This window comes from Salvia hispanica, chromosome 3, assembly GCF_023119035.1.
Source record: "Salvia hispanica cultivar TCC Black 2014 chromosome 3, UniMelb_Shisp_WGS_1.0, whole genome shotgun sequence".
NCBI lineage: Eukaryota > Viridiplantae > Streptophyta > Magnoliopsida > Lamiales > Lamiaceae > Salvia > Salvia hispanica.
In genome coordinates, this window is record NC_062967.1 from 7,765,500 (window position 1) to 7,774,407 (window position 8,908).

Here is an 8,908-nt window from a genome sequence, read left to right on the forward strand (position 1 = left end):
GGCTACTTGGGCCAACCACATGTTTCAAGTGACATTAGTACTCAAAGGTGCTGATAAATTAGGTTAATTTTAGTTAACTTGATAATTCTTATTAATTTAAGTTTACTTTGTTTGACGTGTATCATCATATTATAAAATTGAAGAAATCAATGTAATACCCCCGTCCCTTAAGAATAGAAACTATTTCCATTTCGGGAGATCCCTTAAAAATTGAAACTTTTGAATCTTTCTATTTAGGACATGCCAACAATCCACTAACACTATTTCCATTACATTTTTTTCTTCCTCTCTTTTACTTTACTTATTTATCATTTTCTCGCAATTGTGCATTAAAACTCGTGTCGTTTCAAATGTTTCTATTTTAAGGACGGATGTAGCACAAGTTTTATATAGAGGGTCATGCTTTATAATGGCTTATAACAAATAGTTATACAAAATTGTAACCATAAGCAAGACGTTTCATTTTTGCACTCGTTTTGAAAGAAAATGATAGTAGTACTTATAAAATAATTAAAGCGGAGATAATATAAAGTATAAAAATGAATAATGCAAGTGGAGATAATATAAAGTATAAAAGAGAATAATGCAGGTATGACTATTCTCTACATTATTTTCTCCCTTACTTTATATTTTCTCTACTTTAATTATATTACATAATTTTTTAAAAATGAATGTAAAAAAAGAAGTGACTCGCTTAGAGTGGGACGGATGGAGCCATCTTTTACTTTAGAAATATTTATTCTTAAAATCATAAACTTTGCACTAATTTTGTTATTTTCCACATGAATTATAAAAATAGGGTTAAATAGGGATTGAGTCCCTCTATTATTGTTATGACATTTTTCAATTCAATCAATAATCCTCCCTCTTCATCATTCTATTCGAGCTCCTCTTCTTCTAGTAGAACAATTCATTTCCGTTCACAACGCCAGTGATCCAGTTTTAGTACCATTCCTACTAGCATCGTCGAATTCCAGAAATTTTACGAGAGTACGTGTGTATGTGTTGTCGAATTCATATGAGTGTGTCTATCTACGACTATGGATTAATGACGAGAAGGCATTTGAAATTACATGCTCTATGTTTAATTTATTGTTCTCAATTATAATTTATTTATTTTTATAGTTCTATAATTTTATGTATATATGACAATTTTATTATTGTAAGCTTCATCTTATTTGTCACTCTTCATAATTTGCATGGCAATTCAGATACGAGTGAAATATAATAAAATATAATAAATTAAAAGTGTTCCAATTGAAATTAAGTGTCCCATTGAAATTCACTAAAAGTCCACAATTGAGCCAAAGCCCAAATATCACGACGACCCACTAAAGTGCCTAAATGGCCCGAGCATTACGCCTAGATATGGGCCAGTTACTTTTCGTTGCTGAGGGCCGCACAATTTGCATAGCAACCCAGCCTCACATTCGTCAACGTGTTTAATTTTTTCAAAAATTTTCCAAAATACTAAAGTCGTTCATAAAGAGTAAGAATTTCATGATCATTCCACCGTGTCATAATGATTTGGTATGCTTCACCAATAATTTTTGATAATTAAAAATAAAAAGGGTAAACATGCCACGTCACTTGGACATAAATTTTGCAAACTTATAGCTAATTTGGAGATATCCATTTAATCAAATTATGGAAAGTGGAATAATATTAAATATAGAAATTATATCATAATAAATAGACGTTATACTAGTACAAAACATAGCGAGTGGTGATAATCTGTAGACAACCGTTGTATTCCCGAAGGGAAGCCCATTACCTAGCATGAAAGCCTTTATGTTCTATTATATGTCCCTTCATATTAGATGTACAGTATGCTAATGTCAGTGAATATGCTGATGTAAACGTGGTTTGCAAATTTGTTTTAATCTAATAATCGTCCGTCTGTAGATTGTAGCCCAATATCTATTTTCCTTTGTATTGGCACATTGACTACGGATTGGACCTTTCTAGTCCACAAATGATCAGAAAGCAAAATTGGAAGTTACAGTGCGTCTTAATCTTCATGGTATCAGTTATCACTAGTAGAAATAAATATAGCCTAATCACATCCTGTTAGAATGGTAATAACCGAGAGACGGAAGCGATAGAAGACATGATTGAGAATTTTTTTGTGTTCTATCCGTGAATATCCAACACTCATGTATTTACAGGGTTGTTGGGGACTCTTGATCTTATACAATAAATGAGCATAGAACTCTACATACTTGGAACTTATAAGATCATAAATGTTATACTCCTTAGAATTTAATATGTTCTCTAATGTCATTAAAGATAGTCAATTTATACACTATCATGTTAGTGTTACATTTGCATTAAGCACTATTGCTACGTTATGTAATAACGAGAGTCATTTAGTGGCAGTTCTACAATTTTATACCATATCCGTCTAAAAATAGTCTCAACTCAACGGCACAGATTTTAATAAAAAAAATTAGTAAAGTAAGAGAAAAGAGGAAAAAAATAGGTAAAGTAAAAGAGACAAGGAGAAAAAGTAGATAAAATATAAGAGATAGGATAGACTATTTTTTGTGTACATAAAAAACTGGCAAAATAAGGCTATTTTCCGTAGACGGAGGTAGTAATAAAAATAATTCTATCACTACAAATTTAAAGTAATAAAACAAAAGATTGTAAACGTAAATTGATGTATGAAGAATAGAATCGCTAACACCAGTTACTGATTTATTCCATATTATTGAATGATTATAGTTTTTGTAAAAATATTTAAACATAAACTTAAAAAGATAGTATTTAAATTAGGAGTAGTTAAATAAAATTAGTTAAGTAAATCATCAGAAACCATTAATTTTAGAAAGATTAATGGATAAAAAGTAATTTCGTAGTAGTTGTACATATACGGATGAATATTAAAATAGTTTTCCAAAAGATAATTATACTCTCTGTCGTATTAAATATAAAACGTTTGCTTTTCAGCACGAGATATTTATATAATACTCCCTCCGTCCACGAATAAGAGTTCCGTTTTTCCATTTTGGTCCGTCCACGAATAAGAGTCCCGGTTCATAATTACCATAAATGGTAAAGAGACCCCACATTCCACTAACTCATTCCACTCACACATCATTTAAAACTAATATATACAAGTGGGACCTCTATTTCACTTAACTTTCTTTTACCCACTTTTCTTAACATTTCTTAAAACCCGTGTCATTTAGAAATGAGACACTTAATCATGGACGGAGGGAGTATTATTTTGTAAGCTAACAAAAAAAGAAAAAAAAAATATAGAGATAATAGTAATATTTTCATTTTAGTGAACATTTCAACGTTTCATTATTAATCAGAGGAAAATTGAGCGCGTTAATTATACACCTTGTTGAAACATGAAACCGCAGTCGCACCTCTTCAATTTATATGCTCCCAAGTCCCAACAATTGACTGCACAAGTGCAATTGCTACCAAGTTACGAAAAATTCAATTCTCTTCCATATAATGCTTTGGACCTTCGGTGGATTGGGTGGTGCAGGAAGACATCGTCACTCCCTGTCTTCTTTTACGGGAGGAACCCCAAATTTAATCACAAGGTAAGTATTCTTCTTCGACTTTCCCATTCTCTAATCTCAAAGCAAAAAATAATTTGAATAACATCTGTCGAAGCCGTTATGTGCTATCAATGGTGGTTCGAATAGATTTGCAATTGTATGATTGGATGTATGAAATTTTTGTTTCTGTGTGTTGAATTAATTGATTCGTTTGTGGAGATTGGTATGGCAAGTATTATTGGCGTTCTTATGTAAGTAGAATTACTTGATTATAGGATAAAATTAATACAGTTTTGATTGTTGTTTGCTAATTTTGGCCTTGTGGTTGATGTGATCTGAATTTCCTTATTGGATCTCATCGTGCTATGTATGTGTGTGAGAGAGAGACAAAGAGAGGCATTTCATGCGTGTAAATCACCTTCACATTTTGAGGATTAATGATGTTTTTATAGCTCTGTAAAATTTCAGTTCTGACTCCATAATTTCTCCGCAACTATGCATGTTGTATATATGTATGCTATTGAGCTACCTCAAACTTTTTAGCATTTCGTTTTGTGCTAAATATAGAGTAATAAAGGATATGATTCGCTCATGGCTATGTGTTTGGGGTCGAGATGGTATTCTAGCACATCTCTATGAATGGATTGACACTCTTCTTCTATTTGTTTATTTCCTTTTACTATGAATATGAACTCTTTAGTTGGATCTCGCGCATGACAAAGAGGCTCAGCATCGCTCCCCTTCAGCCAATATATACTGGTTAGTTGATAATGTTTTTTTGTTGGGGATTGTCTTATATGAAGCATGGTATCAAGTATCAGTGGCTATGTACATACCTTGAATTTCAAATGCTTATAATAGTTTCTGTTATATTGTCCATTCGCCCCATTAAATATGTCATTTTCATTTATGGAAAGTTTTTATTTATGGAAAGTTTTCTCCGACTCATTACATGTATAAGTAATTTATTTACAATTTATACCATTACAACTTACTATTAATGCTCCTCCCGTCCCACAATAAGAGTCACGCTTTGCCATTTTGGTCCGCCCTCAATACAATCGTGTAATGCTTTTATTTTGATCACTCAAAATTGTAGTTGGTTGTACACCTCTTATTGCATCGGCAATTCCTAAAAACCATTTAAATGATTCTGCACGCTCGTCGCTCAGTAGATAACATCCTAATAGAATGTAGTGACAGTGATGATTAACCACGACTACAGTTTCAAAAGGCATATTGTATTGATTCACGAGATAAGTTGTGTCAAAGCTCACGATGTTATGAAAATCTTGGTATGCAGCTCGACTCCACAAATGAATCCACATGACATGTGGTGTCTAGAGTAATCACCAAAATCGAACATATTAAAAAAAGTCACTGTCGTTTTGTTGAAACCTCTTGAACATATGTTGAATGACATTACCATATTTATCTTCAAGTCTTAACTTGCGCATCTTATCAATATGATTTCTGCAATCTTTCACCGAAGCTCCTAAATTAGGTGGTCCACTAGCAAGAACTTCCAACATTCCAACAATCTTACATATCCTTGATCTTGCACGGTCATATGCCTCCAAACGGACCTTCAAATTAGTTGACAAGTGTCTTTGTGTCGGCATAAAGACATTTGTGGATTTAAAACATGGTTATGATCGTTGTAAAATTTGGAAATCTGCCAATTGTCATTGTCCAGTTTTATCGCATTCAAACGAGCAATTAAAAGCAGAGTCAACGAGTCAACGGGTTCACATGATAATCTTGAGTTAAGTTGTTGGAGATGCCATTCCAACTCACTATCCAGAGACAAACTTCTCGTGAGGAATAAAAAGACTGATTAAAGTAGCATGATATAGTAATTAAGTTTGAATGCGATTAAAATCAATTTCCATGCTCGTTTGAATGTGATAAAACATGACAATGATAATTGGCAAATTTCCAAATTTTGCAATGAGCATAACCATGATCTAGTTCATAAATGTTTGAATTTATGCTGGCACATAGGCACTTGTCGACTAATTTATAGGTCCATTTAGAGACATATTACCATGCAGGATTAAGGATATGTAAGAATGTTAGAATGTTGGAAATTCTTGCTGGCAGACCACCTAATTTAGGAGCTTCGGTGAAAGATTGCAATATTCATGTTGATGAGATGCGGATGTTAAGACTTGGAGATGAAGATGATAATGCCATTCAACATATGTTTAAGAGGCTGCAACAAATGATAAAGACTTTTTTATTTGTTCGATATTGTTGATGACTCTAAACTCCACCATGTCATGCGGATTCGTCCGTGAGTCGAGCTGCATTCCAAGATTTTCACGACGTCGTGAGCTTTGACACAAATTATCTCGTGAATTATTACAATATGCCTTTTGTATCTGTGGTCGAGGTTAATTTTCACCACCACTCCATTATATTAGGATGTTGTATATTGAGCTATGAGCGTGCAAAATCATTTAAATGATTTTTTTTAAGAATTGGTTGGATGTAATAGAAGGTGTCCAACCGATGACAATTTTGGATAGTTAAGATGAAAGAATTACGATTGTATTGAGTGACGTATTGCCTGTCAGTATACATTGCTTTTGTTTGTGGCATATTATTTCGAATAACTCAAAGAATTTCAAAGGTGTAGTTGATTTTGAAATGACTTGTTTGGATTTCATTAGTGTGATACATGGTAGACGGTAGTTTTAGTATTACAGAATTTGAAAAGAGTTGGGCTTCATTTCCAAGTTAAGTACTCCCTCCGTTCCATAGTAATAGAGTCATTTTGTCATTTTGGTACGTTCCATAGTAATAGAGTCATTTCACTTTTTAGTAAAAGTCAACACATTTTCCCACGCCTACTTTACTCTCTCTTACTTTATTCTCTCTTCATCTCTCTACCTTTTTCATTTTCCATTTTACTCTCTCTTTACTTTAACTCACCTAACACAATTTTTCTTAATCTCCGTGCCGAAAAGAAACGTCTCCGTTACTATGGAACGGAAGGAGTATAAACTTACAGGAAAACCACTGGATCAAAAACTTATACATGATTGACTGGTTTTCTGCACGTGTTTTGGAAAAATGATACTCCATTCGTCCAAAAAAATAGACTAGTTTTACCATCTTGTGGCGTCCATAAAAATTAGATAATTCTAAATATGGAAACTTTTAAACAAATATTAATCTTACACATCATTATGAATGTGGACCTCATAATCCAATAACACTATTTCCACCATCTTTCCCCCCCCCCCTCTATTTCTCTACCAATTACGCATTAATGCCATTTACAATTTTGTATGTTTTTTATGGATAGAGAGAGTAAATAATAGTTAGAGTGAATAGAGAATAATATAGAGGAAGACCTCTTCAACATCATTCTCTCTCTTAGTTTTACTTTTTCTCCACTTTAACTACATATTATCATTTTCCCAAGATAACGGTAAAAAAGAAATCAATCACATGAGCTGGCCTATCACTTGTGCGCTGGAGTTTGTAATCACAATTTGCTAAAGTGTACACTCATAATATTATAGAGCTACTTCAAAAATAAATGAAGAAGATTTAGAATTGCAATCTCATTTTGTTGGAGTCTGATGATAGTAGTGTAATGGACAAATATAATATTACTGAGACACGTACATTGAGCAAGTATTTCTCTCCCAACAAGCTACATTTCATTGTTGAACATTGGCTTACTGGAGGCTATTTTTAGTGCAATTGCAAAAACTTAGAGAGCAAAGGTATTTTATGTTGTCATATATTTTAAAAAAAAATAATCATGCCAACGAAGATAAATTTTGTGGCGATGGCGAAAGGATGTATATATGTCATATTTTTGCATTTCTTTTTTACATGTGCATATCCACACATGTCCAAGGAGTACAAAATATTTCAAGAGTTGCAATGAGAATTCATAAACTACAACAATTTAACAATTGATTTAAGGAGAAAAATCTATTTTGTCAAAGATAAATTCAAAAAAAATTCAAAGAGATCTTAATAGATGAAATCCCGCCAGCACAACTACTCTTCGAAGTCAAAATACATTTGGAGCAATTGATGTACTTTTTTTTTTATCACTAAAAATAATTGCAAGTATGGCATATAATTTAGTACTCCCTCAATTCCATGCTACTTGCACATTTCATTTTTGGACTCTTCCAAACTATTTGCACTATTTTTATTTTAGATAAAAAATTATGGTATTTAATTATGATATTAGAGTTAGTTCGTGTTTCCTTTATCAAGTACCTTATTGCACTTAAAATTTTAATTTAATTACATTAATTACTTATTTTCAAATTTACGCTTCAAAGTGAAAATTGCGAATAACATGAGACGGAGGGAATACTATAATTAAAGGTCAATACCAGATATCACATTCAAATAGTTTCACAAACTAGCTACCAAGTTCAGTTTCATGTACTTTTTGGACAAACGTGGTTTTTGGGATGAAAACACTATTAAACAGGGGTGATCCAACCCATTGGCAGAAGGGGCAAATGCACCCTCTCATCCCCTATTCACAATGTATATTTACGTATAAATTTCAATAGTTATACAAATATTTCAAAATTTTCTATATATATATTTTTCCCCTCCTAACGGGGATTCATGGCTACGCCCCTGCTATTGAACTAAATATTTATATTTATCATATTATGATGTTTATTATTAAATTATTTATTACATTTTATAAGTTTAATAAATAAAACTATGTACTAGTATTTACTTATTTTATAAAAAAATATATAAAAATAAGATCTTTATTTATTTATTACTTAATTAATTAATTTATTTTTATTTCTTATAATTCATATCGAAGTGGGATATTTAATCAGAACGAAATACTAACAAACATAAAAGTATACTCGGTCCTCATTAATTGACACCAGTTGACTTCGTGGATTTAAAGAAATTTAGTGTAAAGTGGATGGAAAAACTAAGTGAATTGTGGGTCCCACTTTTATATATCAATTTTATATTAAAATGTTAGTGGAATGAGTTAGTGAAATGTGAGTTTATTACCAAAAGTGGTAGAGTAAAGAGTAAGGGTGCCAATTGTAATATCCCAAAAATGACCCTAGACTGGATTTTCCATTCCGGCTTAGAAATAGTAGAATCAACCTTACGACAAATAATTCTATATAAAAAAATAGTGAATTTACCTCGTCAATAAAAAGTCAGTACATGAAGTGGTTAGATTAAAAGTTAAAGGAACAATAACAACTATAAAAATGGAATTATGTTGGTACTATTAACTTACATAATATATATTGTATGAGGTGATCACACTCATGCAGTTGGCGAAAAGTGAAGGCGTGAGACTAAGATAACTGTTATATGAAGACGCTTTGGGCTTTCGAGGTAGGATGTCCTATGTTAGA

At 32.1% G+C, this 8,908-nt stretch overlaps 1 long non-coding RNA gene across 1 annotated transcript; it reads left to right on the forward strand.

Moving 5' to 3' along the window:
• Nucleotides 1-3,367: 3,367 nt before the first annotated feature.
• On the forward strand, nucleotides 3,368-4,446 carry LOC125216067. The gene is made up of 2 exons (XR_007175348.1): nucleotides 3,368-3,563; nucleotides 4,222-4,446. It is a non-coding gene; the product is annotated as an uncharacterized LOC125216067 (long non-coding RNA).
• The last annotated feature ends 4,462 nt before the right edge of the window (nucleotides 4,447-8,908 follow it).